Below are 27853 nucleotides of genomic sequence, written 5' to 3' on the forward strand. Positions count from 1 at the left end.
GAGAGAGAGAGAGAGAGAGAGAGAGAGAGAGAGAGGAAGGAAGAGGAGGAGGAGGAGGAGGAGGAGGAGGAGGAGGAGGAGGAGGAGGAGGAGAATGAATAGAGGCTGGCCATGAGCACATGGGGGAGGGGTGGGATGAAGAGAGAAGGGAAGAAGGGAAGAGAGGAAGAGGGGAAGAGAGTGAGGAGGGGGCAAGCAGCCCCTTTTATAGTGAGTCAGGCATACCTGACTATTGCCAGGTAACTGTGGGGCAGAGCCTAGAAGAAATGCTAACAATGAGTATTTACTAAGTTGATGGGATATAGTGAGCTGGCCATAATTTATAAATCAACTATAGCCTCTGTGTATCTGTGTGGATGAGGCAACCTTCATGCGCAGCTCTTCAGGCAACAGTGCTCAGACCTCCTGGCTGGCTCTAACGTCTTTCAGTTGGACTCTTGATTTGATAGTGTCATTCCCTCCATGGCAACTAGGAGGAGCTGTTTGGTCTTGACCAAACCATAGCCATATCCATGGGCTCAAAATATCTAGCTACTTGTATTGAATTCATCTTTTATAGCTTTTGATCTTCATTGTAAAGGTTAAATTAAAAAAATTTTAAAAGTTTTATAACAAAAACAAAAACAACTGCTGAGATCTTGCACAGCTAAGGATTTATGTCTTATTTTTGTTTTCATTTGTTTTTTGAAACAGCATCTCACCATATTGACTTAGCTGGCCTGGAATTTGCTAAGTAAACCAGGCTGGCCTTGAACTCAGAAGCCTGTCTCTGTCTCCCCAGTGGTGGGATTAATGCTGCTCACCAGCACACCAGCTTCTTCTTTGTTTGAATGAGGCTTCGAGTGAGCTGTTTTGAGTAGATGGCTTGAATTCCCATCTCATCAACTGAGCTATGTTTCTTTTCATGAAAACTTCCAATACTTCTTAGCTACATGTTGGCTTCCTTCCTTCCTTCCTTCCTTCCTTCCTTCCTTCCTTCCTTCCTTCCTTCCTTCCACTGCTCTTTTGTTTGACAATGAGAATTTTAAAGTCCTGATCTATAGTCTAAACTGAAAAATATCTTTTCTCTTTAGTAGTTCTATGAGAACAAACACAGACCCAGACCATAAGAGGCAACGTGATAAGGACCAGAGGACACTGGCTGTGCTGTGTGGTGAGTGGATGGACTGTCGGCACAGTTTTGGGTATGCACATACTTGGGAGTAAAGGACAATGGATTGAGTAGTCCATGGACATTACCAGTGTCTTCCTAAGAGGTCAAGTCTATGACACTGCATTAAGGAAATAATATTAGATTGGACACCTCCAGATAATATTACATGGAACCTAAAAAAAATGTAATTTTTTTTGCAGATCACAGCAATTGACGTTGGAAGTTTCATATGGCTTAGAGGAAAACTTCAACAACAAAAAAATCTTATATAAATTTTCTATAGCTGTAGAACAAATTGCTACAAATTTAACAACTTAAAACAACGTTTTTCTTTTTCTTTTTTTTAATCTTACAGTTCAGTAGGTCAGAAGTCTGGGTAGGCTTGACTGAGTTTTCTGATTAGGGTCATGGAAGACTGAAGTCTAGGAACTGTTGAGCTCTAGTGAGGAACCTGCTTCTAACCTCTTTCAGGGTGTAGGCAGAACTCAGCTTCTCCTTGCTGCCAGAGGTCGTTCAGAGAAGCTAGAAGTGGCTCTCTGGCCCTTGTATGTGGTCCCTTCTATTGGTTCAAGCCAGCAACAGTATATTGAAACATTGTGCTTTGAATCTCTGATTTTTCCTTTGCCACCGACCTTTTAAAGGAATCATGTAATAATATTGGCTCAATTATACATCCGCATTTTAATGAACTCAAAATCAATTGATAACTAATTACATTTGTAACACTAGCTACATTTACACAAACCACTTTTCTGTATACAAAAGTAGAATCAAAACTGCCACAAGAGACTGCACCAAGATAGCTGAGAACATGAGCTCAAGAATGATAGTGGGTTCGAAGCTACACTTACGAATTGGTCATATGACATAGGATAAAGCTTCTTAGCTTCTTTGTGCTTCTGCAAAAGTAGTAGCACCTTTAAGGTCCTGACTTGATGAGTTCAATGAATAAGATAATTTGTGAAAAACATTTAACATAGCAGGTACATAGTAACAACTCAATAAATCAAACATTCCTGGAGAAATAAAAAAGGAGGTGAGAGGAAGGAAATGTAAGCAATTGACCCAAGCAGAGTACCCAAGGTTTATATAAGAGGTAAGGCTTCGGTTGGATCAAGTCTAATTGATTTTTATAGGCAGTGAAGAGTATTTATCCTAAATTAGTGCTTCTCTACCTATGGATCATGACCCCTCTGGGGACCACTGAATTACCCTTTCACAGGGGTTGCCTAAGATCACCAGAAAACACAGATATTTGCATTATGATTCATAATAGTAGCAAAGTCACCATTATAAAGAAGCAACAAGAATAAACTGATGGTTGGGGGTCCCCACAACAAGAGGAACTGTACTAAAGGCTCACAGCTTTGAGAAGGTTGAGACCCACTGTGAACCTAAATGATATCACATTCAATAATAAAACACTTTTATTTTATTGAAACAAGGTGCCGATTCTAACTGTTAATTTAACTAGAGAATGACAATTCATGTGTCATTTTTCCCTTTGACCAAAATCAGGTTTGAACAATTCCATCTTTTCAAAGACAAAAACCAAATAACAACAACCACAACAACAAAGAACAAAGCAATGAACAAGTCATACTGTATCAACAGTTGTACCGGATGATACAACAGTTGTATCAGGCTTGCTCCTGATATAGGAGGCTCACTTCATAAATCTGACAATGTTTTTGAACATTTATAGAGAATAAGGAGAAACTCTGTATATACTTTCTATATTCATTAGCTCTTCTTCACTGTGATCAAAATACCTAATTTAAGAGAGGAATAGTTCATATGAGCTTGCATTTTCTCAGGGTCTGTCTTCATCCATAAGTTTCTTAGTTAGGGTTTCATTGCTGTGAAAAGATACCATTACCCAAGCAACACTTGGAGATGGCTTGCAGTTTCAGAGGTTTAGTCCGCTATTATCATAACAGGAAGCATGACAATGGGCAGGCAGATAGGATCCTAGAGAAGGAGCTGAGAGTTCTACATCTTGTTCTGAAGGCAAGCAGAAGACTAGCATCCTCAAGCCTTAGCATAGGAGGAGCCCTCCAAAGCCCACCTCCACAGTGACATACTTCCTCCAAAAAGACCACACCCATTTTAACAAGGCCACAGCTCCTAATAGTGCCACTCCCTGGGCCAAGCATATTCAAACCACCACAGGATCCATCTCCTTATAGTCAAGGGAGGACATTTTGGATCGAAGCAGCAAGATTTAGTACCTGAGAACACTTTCGTAGTGGTCAGCTTTCTCCAACAATGCTATCATAAAATGATTAATGGGGGTGGGATGTGTGTGGGGGGGTGATAGCCATAATGATCTGATTGTCTCTGAAGACACAATCACAGACAACCCCAGAGGTGTGTTTTATTAGAAATTTCTCAGACCTGTCAGGTTGACAAGCAAGATTACTAAACCTTCTGTCATCATGGGTGGCCTAGATGCCCTAGTCATCTCCTTCCAGCATAATCACAGCAAAAAAACAAAACAAAAAACCCCCCAAAACCCCAAATAACAGCTAAAGAATAAAATGCCACATTTAGTCAGATGTGTGGGAAAAAATCACAGTCATTTAGACAAAGGCAAACTGTGATGCTCTCTATCCCCTCAAGTCCATTCTGCTAGCAACTTTGTTACACATATTTCTTCGTCAAAGAGAACTAGTCAAGGGCTGGCTTTGGATAGGAGCTCTATTAACAGACAGTATACTAGGGCTATAGATTAGTGGAAGAATGCTTGCCTAGCATGCACAAGGCCTGGGTTCAATCCCTGCAAAAACAAACAAAACAAAACAAAATAAAACAAATGTAGTCAACTACTAACCAATTAGATATCACCTCCTGTTTCTACTATATGGCCTGTTCCTGAGAGGGAACATCACAGTTTCTATGTAAATAGCCATTCATTCTTCTCATTAAATACACGAGTTCAGAGATTGCTGACCTAAGGGTGGGAATTGGATTCAGGCTGGATCGTCAGACCATTGTAGTTCCCTAGTTCCTGTCATTAGATCACGTATAGGCTCAAATCCAATGTAGGCCAGTGAATCCTGGGAATTTTTCTGAAATTTAATTTGACTCTCATGTGGGATTGCTGAAACAATGTAGAGACAGGCTACTGGGAGATACCTTGCTTCTGACTGAGAAGAATCTCGTCTGAGAAGGATAATAGTCTAGACAAAAACCCAACTGTAAACTAGAGAGTCTCGGATCTGAATTTGTCCTCTGAGTTCTACACCCAGCCAGCTGGAAAAATCATTCTCTGCATTTCTAACTTAATGACTTAACAAATTATGTTTTGTTTAAGCACAATTGAGTTTGCATTTCTGATGCTGTCAGTCAGGAGAGTTCTAATGAAGTCAGTCTCCAGAGCCTTGGATTTCATCTCTCCACTTTAATCATCAGATTAATTGATTTTTATCCAAGCTATAGAGCCCTGCAATGATCTTCCCCCTGATTTGATCAGGTATATTTAGCATCAGGGGCTCGCAGAGTGCAGCAGGCCTGTTGGTGGGGCTTCCCATGGTGAGTGGGCAGGGAGGGGAAAGGGATGAAGACCAGGAGTCACTCGCATCAAATACCTGAATGCATTTGACTTTTAGCATCAGGCAATAAGAACATTTATTTTTTTAAAGGATGAAAAAAATTTCTCACATCAAATTCAGTGGTTTCCAAAAGATTTCCTTGTGTTTTACATAACTTTAGCTAACATTTAATAATGGAAATCCAGGCAACAAAAATATTTACTGTAAGTCATTTGAAACAACAGAGGATAGTGTCTGGGTGGTATAGAGAGCCAAAAGCTGTTAGTCATTCATCGTCCCATGCTTTGTTGAGTCACACTCTTCAGCCAAATTCCTACAAGCAGTCACTAGTCTGTTCTCAGTCCCTAACCCTTGCCAAGGTACATTCTTCCAGGGAAATGTTGCTAAGTGAATGCTACAGATTATTTAGATCAGCTTTCTTTTTTTTTTTTTTTTTTTTTTTTTTTTTTTTGGTTTTTCGAGACAGGGTTTCTCTGCACAGTCCTGGCTGTCCTGGAACTCACTCTGTAGACCAGGCTGGCCTCGAACTCAGAAATCCACCTGTCTCTGCCTCCCAAGTGCTGGGATTAAAGGCGTGCGCCACCACCGCCCGGCTAGATCAGCTTTCATTTGACATGACCAGTTTCCAAGAAGCCATGCAGAGTGAAATATAAAAAGGGCGGGACCAAATTTTAGCAAAACTTCACAAACAATTCGATATTGCAGGCACACATCAGTCTTTGCTTAGACTGTAGTTGGGCTCCCTCTGACTCATAGAGTTCATTGGCAAGAAGATCTTTGTCTTTAGAAATAAGTGGTCAAGTTGGCCTCAGTAATTATAGGTTGGCAGGGCTCTGGGAACTTATTCAACGCAAAGCCCTTATTGTACAGAAAAGTAAACTCAGACTGGGAAAATGGTACACAGCAGAGTCCACAAAGGTAAGGCATAATATTTATCCATTTAGGGAAAATAGCTTGAACGGAAAGCACTGGATTAAGAAAAAATAAACTCACAGATGAAATTTGAATCTGACTTTGAGCGCTTGAAAGGTTGACATAAAGTTGGAAGGTAAATTATTAAGTCCAAATGATAGGAGCTTTCCCTGATTCTTTTGAGACAGGATGTCATCATGTGGCCCCAGCCATCCCTGATCTTGGGATGCTTCAGCTTTCTGTATGACAGGATTAGAAGTATGCACAAGTGTTGTGTAGTTTAACTATTATTTATTCTTTGAAATTTTCATGTATCCAGTGTATACATGTATACGATGTATCCTGATTATATCCCTCACTCCCCCTCTCCATCCTCCTGCCTGAAAACTCTCATCAGGGTTTACTTCCAACTTCACGTTCTCCTTTAGTTTATTGATTTGTCTTTTTAACCCACTGAATCCAATTAGCGCTGCTTGTTTGCACATAGTTATGGTATTATAGCCAATTTTAAGTGTTAAAGAGTTGGGTTTTTGTTTTGTTTTCTTTATAAAACACAACAAAATTGAAGAGGAAAAACCCTTCAATAATTCTAGGTAGCTATCATTTTTGTCATATAGTGATCAATGCGTGTCTGATTCACTTCTATCTAGGACACTCTTCTCTCCACCCTCCCCTTCCCTTTCCAAGCTCCCAGGTTATTTTAAAGCAAATGTGGCTGGTCTGGCAATATAGCACAATGGCTGACACTTGCCCAGCAGGACCATGTCTTTGATCCGCCCAGCACGGCAAGAAAAACAACAGAACAAACCCCACACAGTATGTGTGTGTATCTCATTTCATCTATAAACACTTGAGTGTTTATCTCCAAAAGATAAGAACTGGTAGTTTCAAACTATTGAGCAGAAAGAAGGGAGGCTTTGAGCCTTTCTTAACCTAGGGAACAGGCACAGACTTCCAGAGAGCTATCCAAGTATTCACTGGGGGGTTGAGCTAGGGAGGAAGAACCAGCAGTGTAAAATCCTTCCTATTTCAAGCCACCACTATCACATGAGCTACTTTGAAATTGCTTCCTACTTTCTATGTCTAAAATATGCATCTTGGTTTCCCTTGCTGGTATACAAAGTTAGAAATAATTTATGTGTTCCTGGTCAATGGGGATATTCACCTGTTAGAGTGTTGGCCATCTTTCTGTTTCAGTTCACTAAGGTCTAGGGAAGTAGTGTAAGTGTGCATCTTTCTATTTAGACATTAAACCTGTCTTTGATTTTACTGTATTGCTCCTAACGACATGCGGAGTCCTGGCTGGATATTTATGGAAGAAGCAAAGCTTTCTGAACTCTGAAGAAATGGATTTTTAAGTTTCTCCTCTTGATAACTGGCAAAACATACCACATAAATTATTCAGGCAATATGAAAAGAAAATAAATACATTTCAAGTGCTAACTGAGAGATCGTTTCTATGTGTACCGAATCCTTTTTTATAGAGGCCCTGCAAAGCCATGAAAGATTGAAATATTTTCTGAATGAGAAAACTTCCAACATGATGTACCACAGAGGACACTGCAAACAGACATGAAAATAAACCCTGTCTGGCCTCAGGGTTCAAGCTGCATATTCCAGAGATGGGAATCCTCATTTCAGGGTACATTTTTCTTTAGCCCAGTCATCTCAGAGTGAAACGGCACAAGAGAGCTGATAAGGTTGTCAGGCTGGCCGACTGAATAAGCCGTCCTTCACACCACAGGCAGATTTACAGAGTGTGGCCGAGGCTTTTAGATCTTGAAACCATAAAATACGTCTTCTGCTTTTAATTTATGCTTTGAAGATTTGCACAAAATAGACCAAATAGTTCACTCTGCAGTAAAGCCTCAGAGTTTCCATCTGGCACATGGTTAACAGCAACATGTCTGCATCACATAATGGCGAAGTTCTCATACCAAGACTCGTCTGCCATCAGTTTATAATCAGAAATGTCACATGATGTATAGGAAAAGAAATTGGAATTATACAGGGTTGATACATTTGCCTCCTCCTCATGTTTCTTAACAGAAGTGAGTCCCTTCTCTTTAAGTACCATCTGTAAATTGTGTGGAACCATTGGAGAGAAATGCAGGGAGAGGGCTAGACGTTTCAAGACGTTGCAATAAAAAAATAATTCTTTTGTTGCCCTGGCATATTTTAAACTCTTCTTCTTTCCATTTTTCAATGCAATTTTACATCAAAACACAGAATGGATACATGACAGATAGTAAAAGTCTTCATAGCTACTGTTCCCCTAATATATGATCAGCGGGCTATGATGCAAGCATGTGGGGACCACTGCCGTGGGTCAGGTCAGTACTGAACACCACCTCAAAGTCTGTTTTTGATGGCAGCTGTTCTGAGAGTTTTCTCCGGGGGCGGGGGATCTTTCTTTCCCTACAGAACTTGAACCCAAAAAGGAGGAGGAATCAGGAAGCCAATCACTCACTGTCTCTGTGTCGGTGTCTCTGTTTTCAAACGCTTCATCCTCCTCCTTCGCCTCCTGAGTGCTGGGATTACAGTAGAGCATCACCATAGATCCTATTAACAATCCCATTGCCATCTGAGCCATCTTTTCTGAATTATTGGTTTTTGTTTTCAATGTCTCACTTTATTTCCAAACAAGAAGAGATTTTACTTACTTTTTGTTTAAAAAAAGAGAAAGAGAGAGCATACATATAATTGTTATTTTTATTTATCAAAATCTAGGGATTCATAATTACAAAACATTACTCAACCACAAAAATGTGCTGATTATTCATTATATGTCAGCATTGTTCTCACCCCTCAAGACGAGGGAGTGGGGCAGAATGACTCGCGGGCTGCTCCACTCGGTATTTAAAGGAGGAGATAGGTTTCAAGTAGAATGATCAGAAGAGCCACAGATGTCTCAAAAAGCCTAACATGGTTCGTGGGGCTCAATGACAGGACACATTAACCAAATAGGAGAAGTCATAGGAGACCGCTTAGATTCCAGGACCTAGAAGACCGGGTGCAGAGTCGAGTCTGGGCTGGTAAGCCAGCAAAGAGCTGAAAGGGGAAGTCTGAGCAGTGTGGATGTCTTGAATGAAACTCCAGGTGTGGAGGAGAGGCAGACAGCTTTGCAGATCAGCATAACTTGACAAGTCCTCCTTCCTCTTGTGTTGTCATTGCTGACTTGGGTCCATGGACTAGCTGAACCCTCAGTGCTCCCAAAGGTCTCAGAGACTTGACATATTTACAACTTACAAATTGGCTATGCTCATTCCCTGGAGTAAATGATGTCATTGGATTTGGCTCCTTCTCTATTTCAGCTGTGTTTGCCCTGCCCCCCACCCCCCACCCCACACACACCCAACCCGAGACTTAGATAAGGAATGAAAATGAATGTCTTCTCAGCTTGTATTATGTTAGCAGATTAATTTTTCATCTCATCTGCTTCGAGATTGAGACGGAAGTGTCCAGTGAACAGACCCTGCCTGAGCATACATGCCTGGAAGAGAACCATGAAAAGCTTTGTCTAAAATCAGTGAAGGGACACCATTTAGTTAGATGGGGACATTTAGAGGCTTTCTCACCAGTGAGGTAAACATCCTAAAGAACCCACTGGACTTAAAACCAAACAAACCAAAGCAAGAGAACCAACAGAAGCAAATGAAGAAATATGAGTTATATAATTCACACTGGGTTTCTTACCCCAAATCCAGACACGGGTAGCTTGTTTCTGAGTTTTGTAAATTGTGACTGCTTCTATGCCTGATTACCTATGGGCTCAGTCCAGATATCCCAGCCGTTATACAGCCAATTTTACAGATAAACGAACCATCCGTTTTCTGTTGCTCTCTTAAACTCTCCTGTCTTTTTCCCTTGTGAGGGCCACATCGAATGCACGGTGGGCGTCCTGTTTTGGCTCAGGTCTCTGATCTCAGTTGAGAGTCAACTTAGAATTCCCACTCCCCTTGCCAGTCCAGGTCTCTTTTGCCCTAACAGACTTGTTTCAGTGTTACAATTGAGTCTTGATGAGAGGGAATCTTCAGGAAATTATTCAGCAATGACAGGTATGTTTGGAATCCATCCATTACTAACAAGGCAAATGTGAATTCAATTTTAAACTCCTAATGCTACAAACAATTCCTGCTCTTCCTTCTTCTCTCTCCTACCCTACTTCTCCACTTCCTGTTCCATTCTCTTCCTCTGCAGGGGATCATGAACAGGGCCAGCCAAGGTGTCTCTTAAGGACTAATGAATACCACTTTAAAAAAAAATCTTATTCAAGATTTAATTCTTTTAAAATATATATTTTTATTTCCTATCTACTTCCTCCCCAAACAAAGCATTCTTTCTAAGATTACAAATATGAACTACTAGCTTATTTTTGTGAAAAATGTTTAAGTCAAAGTGCCAGTGAGATGGCTCAGCTGATAAAGGTACTTGTAGCTGAGATTCAATCCCCAGAACTGTGGTAGAAGGAAAGAACAGACTCCTTCAAGCTGTCCTCTCACTTCTACACATGCGCCATAGCACAAATACATCCCCATCTAGACCACAGACAAATAAGTGCTAAGACTTAAAAAAAAGTTAAGTCAAATATATATGTAAGATGAAGAAAACTAGTTTTTGAGTGCCTTTGTTTAAAGGTGTCCACCAAAGTTGAGATACTGGAAATCTAATTTTAATGTTGTAGACAAGGATGGCCCAGTGGGAGGTGCCTAAGTGTTGCCGACTCCACTCCTGATAGATAGCTGATAGATAGATTAACATCTTATTACAGAAGCAGGCATATTGTTAAGGAAGTGGGTTAGATATAAAACGAGTTTTGGCATTTGTTGTTTTACTCTTTTGGGTCTTTCTGCCATGGGGTGGTGTTAGGATTGGTATTGGCCCAGGATTCCCCAGGACCAAGGTCTCAGCACAAAGGAGATTTATTTGCCCCAGAGGGACAGAGAGCAGTTAATAAGAGACAAAGACAGGAAATTGAGGACAAGGGGGAAGGTGAGGGGAACAAGGAGAGGGAGGAAAGGTATATTTGTCCTGGCTTGGGAAAAGGACTGTCTCTGGATAGAAAGGAGACAGATGTGACACAAAGGAAAATAACAGTTCATAAAGGTCCAATGGGAAGCCCTGTTTTAGGAGAAGGTGTTCAATTTTAATTGGACATGTTAATTAGATGAGCCAAAGGGGGCCTTTGAATGCTGTACCTCAATACTTTGATAGCTGGAACTTGGTAGTCAGTCTCAGGAGGAAGAATTTGCCATACAAGGGAATAGACCTTGAGGGCTATGGTTTTTAGCAAGGCAAGGGAAGGCAAGGGAGTGGGTGAGAAGGGTATGGCCTGTCAGAGTCATACTTGCCATGATCAAGCTGGCCAGACTCCCTTCAGATAGTACAGCCAGAAAATCCTCTGATGCTTGCCCTTGATCTTGGAATCTCCAGCCTCTAGAATTTAAGAAATAAGCCTGTTAGTCATTCAGTTTGTAGCTGTCAGTCATGGTAATATAAAACAAGATACTATCAAAAGCTAGGGGGGTGGGGTGGGGAGTGGGTACAGGGAATATAGTGCAGTAAACTACCAAACTGCCCTTCTGGTGTCTAGTGGAAGTAACATTCTATTCCTGAGCCACACTGGCACCTTGTCCTCCTAGTTTGTAGCAGGAGCATCTCTGAAGACAGTGAAACTGGAAAGAGCTATTAATGTCTACAGGCCAACATTACTAACGTTGTAACTTCATATTAATGTCTTGCAACTTTCCTTTTATGCTTTATGCAAATAAGATGCAAATTTTAAAAGTCAGTGTTTTCAAGGCTGAAATTCAAGAGAAACAGCTCACCCCCAGAACAGCATTGGTCAGATCTCTTTCTGTTAACAAAGCTCTCAGTCTGACTCTAGATCCCATGAGAGAAAGAGGGAAGATTATGGGGCTGGAGAGATTGCTCAGTGATTATGGAGCACTTGTCGAGGACCCAAGTTCAATTCCCTGTACTAACTCATATGAGGCAGTCATAACTACCTGTAACTCCAGCTCTAGGAATCTGACACCTTCTGGAATCTGAGGGCACCTGCACTCACACACATGAACAAACCTATACACTGATACACATGATGAAAAATTAAATAGATTTAAAAAAAAAAAAAGAGGGAATGCATTGGTTCCCATAACTGAAAAGCTCACAGAAGTCACACACATCTGGAGACAGATGTTTAACAGGGTACTTCTGGCACTGCCTCCATTGCCTTGGCTTGTATTCAGGCAGGATTCCTTTACTATCAGATATACAGAGTGAAAAATGTCTACCAGCTGCTCCAGCTGTTCTGCTAATTTAGCTACTTCAATGGAGAAAACACTGTTCTCTCCCTAGTTGATGCATTGAATAAATAGTAACAGTATTCTCTGTGTAGATTTGAAGTTAATTGAGAGCCAATTGAGAAACAAGAAAAATAACTTCTGGTTTAAATATCACCTTCTTGAGTGATACACACTACTATTTGTCATTAGGTATCAGTTGGCCCCAGATGGGTTTCCCAGCATAAACTATAGGAGTAGACAGACTGTCTGCTCACTCAGGGGCCTGGGCAGTTCTATACTAGATTAAGCTTCTGAAGGGATGTGTATAAGCAGCTTGGCTAAGTGAAAGCACCCAAGTTATTACTTTTAAGTATACCAATTAGATAAGTCACTCTTATCTGAGGACTGGGTATATGGTGAAAAAAAAAAAGCCACATCTACTGAGGTTAGAAAGTAACATAGGGTTTATTTTTCTACCCAGAGTGTCCTTACTTGATAGTCCCTTAACACACTGAATTAAAAATCTCATCTTTGAAGCCATGGCCAGCCAGGGATGAGGTCCCCTCCCTTCAAGGACAGTCTACCTCTTCCCTTTTGAGGCTACACTGTGCCAGCCATCACTCCCCTGAGGATCCTTGTGAACCTCTAGTGGGCACTGCAGTGATACCTAGAAAGCTCTGAGGTAGTTCAATCGCTTTAAAGGTGTTTGTGTCCACGATTGAACACTCACTTCCTAATCTATTTCCTAACCCACAAGATGTCCACGGTCATTGAGAGTGGTCCTTCAGAGGCCACAGGATGGCATAGATTGTGAGATCTACAGAAATTCAACTAGCACAATCCCAACAAGTTGGTGACATCCTCCCTAGATATAAAAGCAATATCCTATCAATGATCAAAATCTTAGGAAAAAATTATAAAGTCCATGTGCTCTTACTGTGATAAAAAACTGATGACTAAAACCAGCTTGGGGAGAAAAGGGTTTGCTCCATCTTAGAATCCCAAGTAACACTTCGCCTCTAGGGCAAGAGCTCAAGGCAAGAATGTGGAGGCAGGAATTGAGGGAAAACCATGGAGAATATGGGATTTCCATGCACTGGCCATTCACACTCAGTATTTGTGCAAAATGAGATAATACACTTCACCTTTAAGGCAGCCATTCTCCCTAAGATACCAGGACCAATGCGTTTAATGCACCAGTGAGGATTACAAACTTTGGGAGGTGTCTGATGAACAAAGAGTAGAGAAATCTTGGCTTTGACCTTCCCAAAGCCAATTAACTGGTCAATGCTGGATGTCTGAACTCCAAGGCCTGTAAATTTGGTTGAAGGAAGATTCAAAAGAGTTCATTTCAGCACCCTCTATTTGCCATAATTATGAAATGAAATCCATTCTGGTGCAGTTTCCCTTCCTACAGAGTGGCTTTGGAGATCTGGTTGTCTTTGTGTACCATAGGCCACACTGACAGCTGCAGTTCCCAGGTCTGGGTAAGATTTCTGCCTTTCTCCTTTTCCCCATTGGAATGCTATGGTTTATGTTACTATTACTTTTCTTTCACTTTGAGCCCCATTTCTTGGCACTCTGAGGCCATAGTGGCTATCATTTTTGGGAGCAAGTATGTAGGTTCTTGAGAAAGAAGAAGTCTACCTTTTCAGTCCAGTCAAATTTTGACCCAGTTTCCAGGAACTGCATGGGGAGGAGGGTGTAGATAATGCTTAAGTTATTGAAAAACTATATAGATTTAAGGTAGATTCTCCCACTGCTCACTCTCTGAACCAGTAGAATGATTTGAATTTCAAATCATATTCTACTAGCATATTCTAGTGTAGGCTTAGATTTTTCAAAACCTATTTTATTTAGTGTTCTTAAACGCTTTAACCTTTCTTTCTAGCCCACTGACCAAAGGTAGGGGAGAAAGATGGTTAATAGGACAAGGGGGTTATGGACCTGTTTAGAAGTAGTTCTTTGGGGAACCAGTCTTTGTTTTCAGGATATGAGCAGTCCAGTCGAAAAACAAACACCAAACGCAGATCAGTAGCAGCTGCTCTATCTGGCAGAAACCACAATGCTCCACTGAACTGGCACGAGTCATTGGAAGCAGAAGAGGCAAGAATCAGCTGGAATACTACGAGAAATTTTTTTGTGTGTTTCTCTCTGCAAAGTGAAGACCAGCAAAGACCAGCAAGCATTCTGAGTGGAAATGCAAGATTAGCAAAGTGTTGCACGGCGTAGCAATTTGCTAGTACCCTCTCACTGTCTGTGGGGTTATATTTATATTCTTTCTAAACATCATGCACCCTCTCAAGTGTCCGCTCCAGTAGGACATCATATGCCTTCTCATGTGTCTGCTTCAGCAAAACATCCTCTCATGTGTCTGCTTCAGCAAAACATCCTCTCACAAGACAGCCTCCAGGAAAATATCAAATGACACAACTGAGTTTCCAAAGAAACCAGAAATTTCCACTTCATTTTACCTTGCTCCAAAGCAAACGCCTTCCATGTAAAACCTTCCAGGGCTCTGAATTACCGAAGGCTCAGTTGTCTGGCTGTTTATATGACAAACACTCTTCACCAATGCTCAGACGCTCCTACTGCTGCTCTTCTGTACCATCTCATCCTTGTGTGACCTGTATCAATGTAGGAAAAGAGCCTTCCTCTTGAAGAATTGAGTTTTTTTCAATCCTTTCTTACCAGCCACACAAGATAGGAACTTAGACCTGATATGAGTTCGACTAAAAAGGAATAAAGAAGTAATTCTCTTTCATATCTCCATCTTTGCTCTGAGAGTCAGATTTCTTTAAGTGTGGAGTCAAAGGGTGGAGAGTTAGGAAAGAGATGAGATGAGATGGACCTTAGGGCCTCCTTGGATGGAGGATGAATGGCTGCCCCTGTGGAGAGGTCAGAGAAGCCTATTTTATACCCCTGTTCCTCTCAACACTGCCCCTCTATCACCTCCAGCCCCAAGGCCACTATGGCTGATCTCACTCTGTCCTGTCCATGTCAGCTAACTCAGCCCTTCCTCACTCCCAGACTCTCTGTCATCTCCCTTCTAGAGTCCAGAGGTCCTCAAGCCAGGGTGCCGATTCCATTCTCCATGAGGTTCTGTCCCACCTACAACAGATCAGTGACACAGTCACTAGATGAAACTTTAAAGGTGGAAGTGAGGTGATGTCATTTCTCAGATACTTTCAGAGTCTCTATAGCCCATTCAGAATAAACTTCCCAAAGCTCTCCGTTTGTTGGCTCTGCTCCCAGACCTTGCACCTATCTGTGCTTTCCCAAGATTTTCTCCCTATGATTCTGGTCTCCTCCCTGTTTTTCCTTTGCTCTGGATTTTGTACAGGTCAAAGTTCATTTGGTGTATCTGTCACACCCTCCTCCAGATGTCCTCTTGACTGGCCTGTCTTCTTTAATCTTGCTCAGATGTTATTGTTCCAGTGAACGCATCTTTGATAATTCTGATGAAAGTCGCAGTTGACCCCAACGGTAGACAGAATGATTTGTCTCCTAACATGCTCATATCCTAACATCCCAAACCTGCCAGCTTCATGGCAAAAAAATGAGACGATAACCCTGGAATACTTAAGCGTGTTGGAGGGTATTGCAGAGGCTCTTATAAGGAGGAAGGTTAGAGAAGGACAGATAACAGAAGCAGAAGCCGGACAAGGCCATGCATCAAGAAATGTGGGCAGCCTCTATAAGTTGGAGTGGGTAGGGAAATACATTTTCCCCCTGGAGCCTTCCAGAGGAATGCACCCTATTGATACCTTGGCTGTAACCTTGTGAGACCTTTTTTTTTTTTTTACTTACAATCTATAGAGATGTAAGACGATAAATTTGCTTTGCAGTCAGGTTTATGAAAACTGTTTTATAAAACTAATGTAAACTAATATAAATAAAATAAATAAATGAATAAATAAATAAATAAATAAATAAATAAATAAAATAATATAGAAATGAATTGAGTCCCCACCTCTATCTCCTCACTCCATGGCCTGGTTACTTCCTTCTGTCTTTAGATGATATATTCATTATTTTACCTATTCATCCCTTTAACTTTCTGCTTCTACCCAGAAAAAGATCAATTCCACAAGAGCAAGGAGTATTTTATTTGTTATTACACTCCAATATTAGAACAACCTGCCAGATGCTAAATTCAAAAATTATTTGCCAAGTAGGGATGTATTTGCCTTCTATCATCAGCAATATATCATTCTTAGGGTTCTCTTTAATGCTATCAGATGTTTTAAATGGGTGGGGGCGGTGCCAGGTATGGTGGCATACAGATGTAATCTCAGCACTTGGGAGACTGAGGAAGGGAGATAGTAAGTTTGAGTATGGGTGACATCGCAAGTCCCAACTGGCCACAGACTCTGTCTCATAAGTAAGTAAGTAAGTAAATACAATGCTTAAAACTGTTCTTTCCTAATATTAAGGGGTTTGTTCTACACTTTCAGTCCTTTCAGATGTAAGACTGTTGGCAGTGTTCAATTATTTTTTTGCACAACGTTGATACAGATGAATTAGCAGTTTTACTCAAAAAATCCACCCCCATGTTTTAAATGTCTTCACATCTCACATTTTAGATTTTCAAGACTAGCATTCCAAAAGCATTAGCAAATTCAAACATTATGCTATTACCTAATAAAGAAAGCAGTCTTTAAATTCCTGGCTAAATACCAACTTCCTGAAGTAACACAGCTTTGAATGTAAGGACCGATGAAAGTCTTTTGGTGAGAATTCAAAAGTATGTTTCTTAGAGAATTAGGGAAGTAAACCCTCCTGGGACATCCCCCTCTCCCCCTTCCTCTTGCTTCCTTCCTACCACACAGTCTCCTCTCTCTTTCAAACTGCAGACATGATAAAATGTACTGCGTCCCGGTTTTTATGAATCAGCCATGATGGGTTTTCTCATCCTGACCCATATCCCAGGCTCCTCTGTTCTCCACTGCCGGGTCATACAGAGCATCACTTTTCCTGCTAATCTGAGATATTAGCATCACTCCATGTGGCCCTTCTGCTCCATGATCTGAAGGTTGCCTTGGGACTCTACTTCCTGCTCAGTGCTAAAGAAGCAGCTGTTGCCATAGTTCAGTTAACTTTAGAAACTTGATTTATCTTTGTCATTATCATTGAGCTAGTTCGTTGACAATTTCATACGCATATATAATTACATCCTGGTTATCCTTTCCTTCTACCCTCTCCTGTTTCCTTCTCAGCCCCATTCCTCTTCGCTAACTTGTCCCTCTCCCAGATTCTCAAGTTTTGATTTATTTTAATCAGAGATATCTGTGTGGCCACAGGATTGGCACCTGCTGTTGTTAGCAGACGGGACACAACAGAAGGTAATGACTCCCTCATTGTCTTTGTCTCTTCAAAGGAAATAATTCAACAGTGAGGGCTCCTCCTGAATCTTTGCTCAGCTATGGATGGCTCCATTCTTGTGCAGATCAAATGCAGCCAGCCAGAGTTGCTGAGAGTTCATGTTTACATGGCTGTGGATTGCATAAAAGATGGCACTTTGCAGTTGGGTAGCTGTTATTTGCAAATGTCTGGGAGTGTGAAGACAATTTCTAACTACCTTATGCTTTTAGTCTAGTAAATATCTTCTGCTCAGCTTTCATGGTGCCAAATATCAGATGTTGGATCCTTTACCTAGTTCTCCAGAAAATTCAGGAGTACTCTGGATCATTGGGAGGTCAGGAAATCAATTGGTCTATTAACCTGTCAAACACAGTGGAGATCACAAGGGACACTGACAGAGGGACTGGATTGAGGGATGGGCCAAACAACTGGTAGTTTACTGCAGAGACAGATAAGTAGGAATCCTACCAGCAACCTTTGTGCAGCTGGAGGAATGAGAGGGCTTAAAGATGGAAAGACCCATAACATGGTCAGTGCTTACACAGCATGTTTGCTGCCATGGCCTTTAAAGTGTTTGACCTCATACTTGGTGTAGGTGGCTGGCCCCTGGCAAAGAGCAAAGATTTCCTTAGCTAGGCCCTGATTTAATGGTTGGGCCAGGTGGCTAGCTAACTGCCACAACAAAGGAGAAAAAGAAATTTCCCAACTTGAAGTGTGAGCTATCATGGCCAAGGAAGCACTTCCTTTGTGGACACAGTTATAATGAATGAGACACCAGCCTGAGAAAGTAGTAGAAATACTTTGTTTCTGGACTTTCTTTGTTGGTTTGGTCAAACATTGGTCAGATATACTTGCAGTTTTCTTTCTTTTCTTTTTCTTTTCCTCTTTTCTTCCCTCCTTTCCTTTCCTTCTTTTTGTATTCTTGCCATGAGGCCCATAACTGCCCTAAACTCTAGATTTTTCTGCCCCAGATTTCTGATTAGCTCAGTCTACTTCAAATTTCTGTATCACACATTTTAACCACATTGGGTAAGCCCGTAACTCCTCAATTAAGAACAATCAGACAGAGATATGTCACAGAGTAAATAAGAAATCTAGGCTTCAAGAGTAAGGGACATTTGGAGACAAGATATCTGTGATTATAAAGTCTGATGACTCTTCACAATTGATTAAACAAAATTATCTGTAACTACTATAAAGCCTTAAAATGTGTGGCCATTGGAAGATAGCATTGGAAACATTTATTAACATGAAAAAAATTCAAGGTAGATTACTAAGTTTGAGAAAAGAGAAAGCAGGAAAGATGGGGAGAGAGGGAGAGAGAGAGAGAGAGAGAGAGAGAGAGAGAGAGAGAGAACAAAAATACCCTGCGTGCTGTGGGTGGGGAATCTGGGGTAAGGGTCTGAATGACAGATAATCTTGGAAAAATCACTGCTCAAATACCTAACAGGAAGTGAGCTAACACATGCTGTAGTATGTGAAAATAAGATAACTTCAAAACCTTTATGGTGGTCCATTTTTGCATTTTTTCCATAAAATAAGCATGTTTTTTCTTATATAGTTATTAAAAGTAAATATTATTTTACTCCTCAGAAAAAAGAGAGAAAGAAAAAAGAAGGAAAGAGGAAAGGAAAGGAAAGGAAAAGAAAAGATAAAAGCATAGAGTCAAAATGGTTTCACAGATGAGGTCTCTGAAGAGATGAGTAATTATCATTTTACTTAAGATATTTACAGAGCAGGAAAGGTTGCAAAGTATATTACTTCACTTTAAGGAACTGTCTCATTCCTGCATGTCAAAGCTTAGCAAAGAGACTAGAAAAACAATCGCAGCTAATTTCACTTGTAAATATGATTTTAAAAATTGAAAATAGCATTAGCTTTCATGTAGTCTTGGGTTAAATAGCAATATGCCACAACCAGGTAGCGTGTCTTCTAAAATACAAACATATTTCAATAATAGCATGTTCTTAATAAATATTCTTTCAGTAGATGAAAAATAAAGCCTTTGATACTTAGATGTCAATGGAGTTTGGAAAATGAATTTGATGATGGTAAATACACAAGTCATAAAAAAAAAAGAGTGAATCTCATAATGATATTAGAAGGCACTTCCTAGCCAGGTGTTGGGGGTGCAGGCCTTTAAGTCCAGCAACCAGCAAGTTGTGAACCAGAGACAGATAGAACTGTGAGTTCCAAGGCAACATTTTCAACATAGCAAACTCCAAGCCAACCAGGACTGCATAGTTGAGTCAGAGAGAGGGGGGAGGAGGGAGAAGGAAACAAATCTTTCTTTCTTTCTTTCTTTCTTTCTTTCTTTCTTTCTTTCTTTCTTTCTTTCTTTCTTTCCTTCCTTCCTTCCTTCCTTCCTTCCTTCCTTCTTTCTTTCTTTCTTTCTTTCTTTCTTTCTTTCTTTCTTTACTTATTTATTTATTTATTTATTTATTTTTTAAAAAACTAGATTGGATTGGAGTTAATAACATAGTATACCTGTACATTTTAAATATTGAATCTATGGTTTATTGTATCTCTTAGACATACAGCTTCCTTCTACCATATTTATCTTGTTAAATTAGGGCAGTTAGCTCCCTCAACTTTTCAGGGGCAGGAGCTGGAAGAAAGGAAGAATCCTTAGAGAAATACGCGTATCCATCAAGTTAAGCCTCAGAGGTTCACATTTGTGAGCAACAGAAGGGTTTGTATTTAGTGAAGGAGGAGGGCCCTGCAGAAGCCAAGGATGGTGTAGTCAGAGAGGGGAAGGGAGGTCAGGGATTGTCACCGTTACTAAAGGGCAGATCCTCAGCTCAGGAGTCATGCTTCGGGATGCTGTGAATCCTTTCCATTTCCACAAGGAAGTGAGTCCAGTAATCCAATTAAATAAAGCAAGAAAGAATCCTCAGCGTTACCCTACTATTCCCTCCTGATCCGAAGGCTCCTTCCAGCATTCGCAAACTCCAAGAAAATCCTCCATTGAACAGACAACACAAGAGACAAAGAAAATGTTAGGAAATGTGTGATTCATTTTATGTCCCCAAATTGTGAGGGAATTTGATTTAGATCAGGGTTAGGAAACTATGTTATATTAAAAATGCGATGGAAGTAATGAATAGCAGATTTAACAGTCAGGAATAAAATCAATGAATTGGGAAACAACTCAGGGAATTGAGCCAGGACCGAGATTGAAGATCGAAGGAGCAGCAATGAGCAGAGACAGAGTAGACCAGGAGGTTCAGGGTGATTCAGGGAATGATGAGGACTTTCAGGAGGTGACAGAACACACAAACTTGAGTCTACAAAAGCTTGGTCCTAGGGACTGAAAAATGGCTCAGGCATGAAGAGCTGAGTTTGATCCTCAGAACCCATGTTAAAATGCTGAGCCTAGGACACGCTTGTAATGTCAGAGCTGAGGATCCCAATGGAGACAGGGGCATCCTTGGGGCTCACCGGCAACCAGCCTTGCCTCCTTGGTGAGTTCCAAGGCTGAGACTCTACCAAGTGGATGGCTCCTGAGAGACACCTCGGAGATTGCCCGTTAGCCTTCACTGGCATGCAGGCAACCACATAAACCATCACACAGGCAACACACATACAAAACAAACAACAACAAAACCTTCATGGCCATAACTGACAATATGCCCTGGCCAATGAGTCAATAATCTTCTCACTTGATCATAAACAGAATTTCTGCATAGCAAAGGTAAAGGGAAGTCTTTACCTGAGGCAGACATGATGCTGCTCTGGAAAGGACCCTAGACTGGAGGTAGTTAAGGTTACGGAGGTCACATATACAAAGTGAGTTATGGACCGAGCTGAAGAGGGTCTAGGAATGTTTCAAATAGCTAAGTGTTCTGCATTACATGAGAAAAACTACATAGTGCTATCCCCAAGTCAGGCTAACAGTCAAAGTAACTGTTACTTTACTCAGATAAAAAGGAATTTAGATAATCAACAATACAAAACAAACTTTGAAATTAGAAAAAGGCTGTAGACATGAATTCCACCCTTCTATGTACAGAAAATTGTACTATAAAAATTGTTATGTGGACAGGTAATTGAAGGGTATGTAGTAAAAGCTTTTCAAAATTATGGCTGGCAGAGCCCTCGCATGCATGAAGCCTTGGGTTTTATCTGCAGCACTGCAAAAACATGAAGCAAAATCAAAATCGATATTAGGTATTACAGAAGTACATTAAGCAATTAGTTACTGTAAATACCGTTATTTTTTCAGATTTTGTGAGTTTTGTAGTGGTTTTGTGCTTTAAGATTTTGAAATTTGTCATTTTCACTCTAAATAATAATTCATACTCATTCCTAATTTTTGGTTAAGGTATATGTCTTAGGGTTTTACTGCTGTGAAAGATACCATGACCAAGGCAAGTCTTATAAAGGACAACATTTAATTGGGGCTGGCTTACAGGTTCAGAGGTTCAGTCCATTATCATCAAGGTGGGAGCATGGCAGCGTCCAGGCAGGCATGATGCAGGAGGAGCTGAGAGTTCTACATCTTCATCTGAAGGCTGTTAGCAGAATGTTGACTTCCAGGCAGCTAGGATGAGGGTCTTATAGCCCACACACACAGTGACACACCTGCTCCAATAAGGCCACACTTCCTGATAGTACCACTCCCTGAGCCAAACATACAAACTATCACAGTATAATATACATATAACAAAATGAGCAAATACACACACACACACACTTGTGCACATCCATGCAACCCAGTGAGTTTTATCAAGGTTGTCTAAGAGTGTAGGCGAGAGTTTGTTTACAGAGCATAGATACTTTAGCAGTGGTCATACTACTGAAGAAAATGCCTGTTTCTCCACCATCAAGCATTAATTTCTTATAAAATATCAGGGAGGAATTGGGCTCCACGAGTCCCTCCCCTTTTCATTGTTCAGTGGCCCAATCTTGTAAAAATCTTGAGAGGAAATCACTGCTGCTGTGAGTCTAAAAGAATGGAACGACCTTGTCATTCCACACATCTTCTCCTCTTCTGGCTCTCACTTGCTTTTCTGCCTTTACATCTGTGATGTTACATGAGCCTTGCCTAGGTTAATATAAGTCTTCCATTTGACCAGTTCTGAGTCTCTGCAGTACTGATGACCATTGCAAGAAGAAGCTTCTCTGACAAACCTGACAGCAGCACTATTTCATGGGCATAAGCATAATTATTCAGAAGGAAAGTGGACAGGTACATCATATCCTGTTGAGGTTTGATCTTTTGATATGTATTGTAATGATAAATACTGCCTTCCTCCAAGGCCTGGCTCCTTCCAGGAATGAGAGAATCCACATGTACAATGAGACTTTGCTCCTTGATGTAAAACTATTGGTTAAATAAAGATGCTGACAGCCAATAGCTATGCAGATGAAACACTGTCAGGGTTTCAGATTCCTGGCCTTGGGGTATGAGGAGACAATGAGGAAGAGAGAGGGAGGTGGAGAGAGGAGAAGATACTATGGGGTAAGAATCTTAAAATAATAGCCATGAGGCTAGCTAATTGGAGTTAAGAGAAGTCCAAACAAAGCATAGCAAATCATATAGTGGGGTTAATGGCAATGAAATAGACACAATTGCATAGTGGATAGATAACTACCCAGCTCTAGTGCTGATAAAGTCTTGTTATAAATTAAAGGCCTTTTATCTGGGAATTGAATAATCAAAGGCAGAGCAGAAGCAACTGATGAGATTAAATATATTCCACAACAATATCCATCTAAACAAAACAATGCCAGTGGCTTCCTTTCTAGGGCCTATGACCCCTGCCCCCAGCCACAAGCTGTTGAGCAGGTTTACAGGGAATTCTTTCTTGTGAAGCAACCACCAAATCCAACCACAAAGTGTTTGGTTGCTCCTCAAACAGATTTACCATTGTTACACCAGTGGGCTAACTGTGCCTAGCATATCGGTCCTGTTGCACACAGGATCTAAAACTGAATAAGAATGTGGGTGGTAATTCTCCCCCAGCAGACTGAGTAGCCCCTTCCATCAGTATGGAAGTCAGCCAGCAGGGAGAAAACTTTCCATCCAGATTCTGATGTTTATGATCTGTGTCCATATTTTCACATGGATGCTATACTCAGGTTCTCATGCTTGTATGATACGCACATTATTGGTTGACCCATCTCCCCAATAACCCTTAAGCTATATGATTAAGTTACAAACCTCTAAAAAAAACAGATATCCTTCTTGTGTTTCTTTATCTAGTTAAGAAACACATTCACATAAGGGTATAAAAATCTTAAAAGAGAAAAAAACCAAAAACTCCAAAGAACAGAAAAAATATAACTGTTATTTTATTAACTTATTCTTTGTACTAAATTATTAACATATTTATAAAATTAAGTGTAAATGTAATAATGATCTCTGAAAAATAAAAATTGCTTAAAAACTGATTTTTCTAGATAAAAAATCAGATGATTTCTATACAGTTGTAGTATGAAATGGGAAGATATATTTCAAAAGGGGTTATACTTATCTTCCGTAATTATTATAAATATAATATCTTTGGGATAGTTTGATTTTGCTGTTTAATGTAAATCACGAATGTGCAATGACTGCTGTCTCATGAGCACTTACCATCAGAATGGACACTAGTGTTTCCATCCCTAGATTCCTCTTGTCACACATAATAGAAATCCTGTCTTGGCTATAACCGAGAGCTTTGCTTGAGAAAAAAGCAGGAAGTACAATCGTGCAATATTTAAAAAAAAAAACCCGAATATCTTCCATTAAGGTCTAATTATTCTTCAGTGACAACACTGAATTTAGGAAAACATTAGCCATCCAGTGGATAATTAAGTCCCTATCTTTGCCTTGCCACCATTAAGCCAAGCCAAGTGTAAGTGCAGGAATTCATTATCTGCAACACTGTGTTGTGAAACCAAGAGGTCTCAAAGCATCACAGCCACAAAGCTCCTGGTACCTTCATCACTGGCTTCAAAGACTGCAGTGGCAGCAAATCTCTGTGAACTTTTGAGGAGCCCGTCTCATGCAGCATCCTTCTTTTTTCTTCAGTCAGAGAGTGAAAGCAAAGGCTTCCTGGGGAAAAAAATTACACTCATCATTCACCCCTGTCTTGACTTTGTTCTTCCCATCACAAGTTCATTGTTTTACAAAAAAATAAATAAATAAAACTATCTGTTCCAAGACTCAAAGCTCTGAGTAAAGCAGGAAGAAACAAACCAACCAACAAACAAAAAAACCCCTCCAGCAAGCCCTAGCCCTCAGCCTAAAGCAGTACTAGATCCTAGTAAATATCAACTAATTTATTCTTTTGTTGTATGCATCATGTTAAAATTTTATTTAGAAAATGGGAAAACTCAAGAGTTGGAGCTTTGTATTTACTGCCTGGGTGTGGTGGTTTGATGAAAGTGGCCCCAGAGGCTCATATTTTTGAATGTTTGGTCACTAGGGAAGAGGAAGAATTAGAAGGATTAGGAGGTAAGGCTTGTTAGAGGAAATGTGTCTCTGAGGTGGCCTCTGAGGTATCAGGCCTAGTCTCTGTCTCCCTTCCCACCCCTCCCTCTCTGGATCAGATGTAGCTCTCTACTTCTCCCACCCATGTCTGCCTGCACGCTGCCATGCTGCTCACCATGATGATAACGGACTAAACCTCTGAAACTGTAAGCAAGTCCCCAATGAAATGGTTTCTCTCATAGAGGACTTGCTCAGTCAGTGTGTCTCTTCACAGCGAGAGAACAGTGACCATGAAATGAGGTACAGACTTTAATAGTCAGGACCTCTTAATTATATTATTATAATATTATAATAATCCTTTGTGGCATAGAGAACGCAACTCTATAAATACCTTTCACCCACCACCTGACTTGGAATGTCAAGACTCTGTCATGTGTAGGCTATGGCCACTGTAGTTATTCTGACTGTAAGCATGCTATGACTTCCCATGAAACCATGAACTGTAGCTGTTGATCGTTAATTTGGTGGATGACTGTAGATGCATGTGCATGTATGCATCTCTCTCTCTCTCTCTCTCTCTCTCTCTCTCTCTCTCTCTCTCTCTCTCTCTCTCTCTCTCTGTGTGTGTGTGTGTGTGTGTGTGTTCCTTGTCTACTCCCTGTGTACAAAATTTTTCTGTAAGTTAAAAGTGTGTTACAGCCGGGCAGTGGTGGCACACACCTTTAATCCCAGCACTTGGGAGGCAGAGGCAGGCAGATTTCTGAGTTCGAGGCCAGCCTGGTCTACAGAGTGAGTTCCAGGACAGCCATGGCTACACAGAGAAACCCTGTCTCGAAAAACAAAAACAAAAACAAAAAACAGGGGCATTACAAAGGCAAATGCTTTCAGCATCTAAAAGATATTTTTCATGGTCCTGGCATTTTATGTTTTTTTTGCTTAGGAATAGTTTAGTTTGGTTGCTTGGGTACAGCTTATTGAATAAACTTGCAGAAACTAATCAAAATGTGTTGTAGTTGGGGTCCTTTACATTTGTCTTATTTTGTCTCCAATGTGAGGTGTTATTTTACATCCAGAATTTATCGTCTATACAAATTCTTCCTTGGCCTGAAAGCTTGGCAGAGGAGCCATAGAGGGGAGGAAGAGAAAAGCATTAACTTAGTTTGAACTGAAGAAGAGCTTATTAAAGAAATATCTGGAGGTGGAGAGCTGTTAGGAGCACTTGTTGCTCTTCTAGAAGGACCCAGGCTCAGTTCTCAGCAGCCATATATCAGGAGATTCACAGCCATGTGTCACTCCGGGGGATGGACCCCATGTCACTGACCTCTTTGGGTGCCTACACTCACATGCACAGCACCTACCCACATGGAGACACAGACATCTACTTATACTTAGAAATAATAAAAATAAATCTTTAAAATATAAAAAATATATTCTATCAAGATACAATAAAAGTCTTTCTCTTGCTTTGTGGAAGTGGGTCAGATTCCTTTGCCATTGGTCTTCCTTTAAAGGTCTGGGCTTGTGCATTGGAAATCCCAGCAGGACACAGGAAGCTCAGAGGAGTTCAAGGTCGGTGTATTTATTGCCCCACTTGCTTGTCTGCCAGGTCACTGAGAGCTGGCTTGGTTTTGTGCCTCTAACAAAGGCCACAGCCCTTGTCAGGAGCCCTCTTCATCTGGCTTTTTGGCTGGGTTCTGACACTCCCTCCTGCCTTTGTGTATCTATACCAAGGCTGTACCATCTCCTTCTGTTTCTCCTTTCAGGGCACTACGACAATCTCTTGCTTCTCTTAAATCCTGTGCACAAGGTTTGTTTGTTTGTTTGTTTGTTTGTTTGTTTTATGAGACAGGGTTTCTCTGTGTAGCCCTGGCTGTCCTAGAACTAACTCTGGCCTTGAACTGAGGAATCCACCTGCCTCTGCCTTCTGAGTGCTGGGGTCAAAGGCTTCTGCCACCGTGCCCCGCTACCCACAAGTTTTTAAAACATCATTTGAATTAAACTCATTTCAAATTTCCAGGGTAAGTAGTATATTTTGTTGTTGTTTTTTAGTATTGTACATTTGTTTGTTTCTGGTTTCGGGTGAGGCAGTGATTTAGAATAAAAAGATATTTTGGTTAGTCTCCATGGTGCGTGAGAGAGAACAAAGCATCACAGAGCCCTAACGACATTTCTGTAGTTCTTTCTCCCAACCCCCATTCCATTATCCATGTCTTTATGGTCTTCACTTTCCTCATGCCTGACCAATGCCTCTCCTTCCTGTGGTCCATTCTCCACAGAATTCTCTTTGGATTAAACCTGATATTCTAAACATGTCATTTCTCTCACCTCCTGAACTTCTTATCCACCTCTATCTCTTGTGCTCCATTTTCAAGCAGCACTGCTGTCAATTGATGGTTAAACAGTAGAGTAAATTGGCATGTTATTGTATGTTCAGGTTCACATGTCTAATGCTTACCTATACACTCCTTAGCTAGCACCAGCTTCTAAAGACCAGCATGACTTGTCCCAGATTCTGTAACATGAACAAGGAATGACTCTCCAATGGTGAGAATACCATTCTCAAAGACAAGGAATTTTGTTAGGAAGATGCTTTTCAGAAACAATCACAGTTTTATCAGATCTGTTTAGATGCAAAGGAGTATCAGAAAGTAGAATGGTAAGCCTAATATTAAAGACTATGCCAAATTGAGATCATTCTCCTTCCTAGTTATGGAAGAAATTGAAAAACTGAAAATAGAGATGGATATTAAATGTTTTAACATAAGAAACATGAAGTTACTTTAATTACTTCTTAACCTGAGTGATCCCTTTTTAGATGGGGTCTGGGAACCCAGTAAATTTGCCAAAACTCACAGCAATCTGGAAAGTATGGTATATGGACAGTGGATAAAGTTTCAACCGTCTTGGTGATTTGGGCCATTCTCAGAACTATGTGTTCTTTTATTCCACTGCAGTAGAGACCAGAGTGTCATTAATCCCCACAGTTCATGTTTTGATTTTTTGATCCTACTATGTACTTGCTGCCATTACTGTAGCAGTCTTGTGTGTTCTGTTTTCATCTGTCTCTGAAGAGGTTCCCTCTGTGTTGACTTCTAATTAAAATCCCACAAGAGGAATAAATAAGTTTTACTTTGCTATATTTTATTTTAGTCAGTGAGATAAGAAC

The sequence above is a fragment of the Grammomys surdaster genome, unplaced genomic scaffold (assembly GCF_004785775.1).
Source record: "Grammomys surdaster isolate TR1022 unplaced genomic scaffold, NIH_TR_1.0 126546, whole genome shotgun sequence".
Taxonomy (NCBI): domain Eukaryota; kingdom Metazoa; phylum Chordata; class Mammalia; order Rodentia; family Muridae; genus Grammomys; species Grammomys surdaster.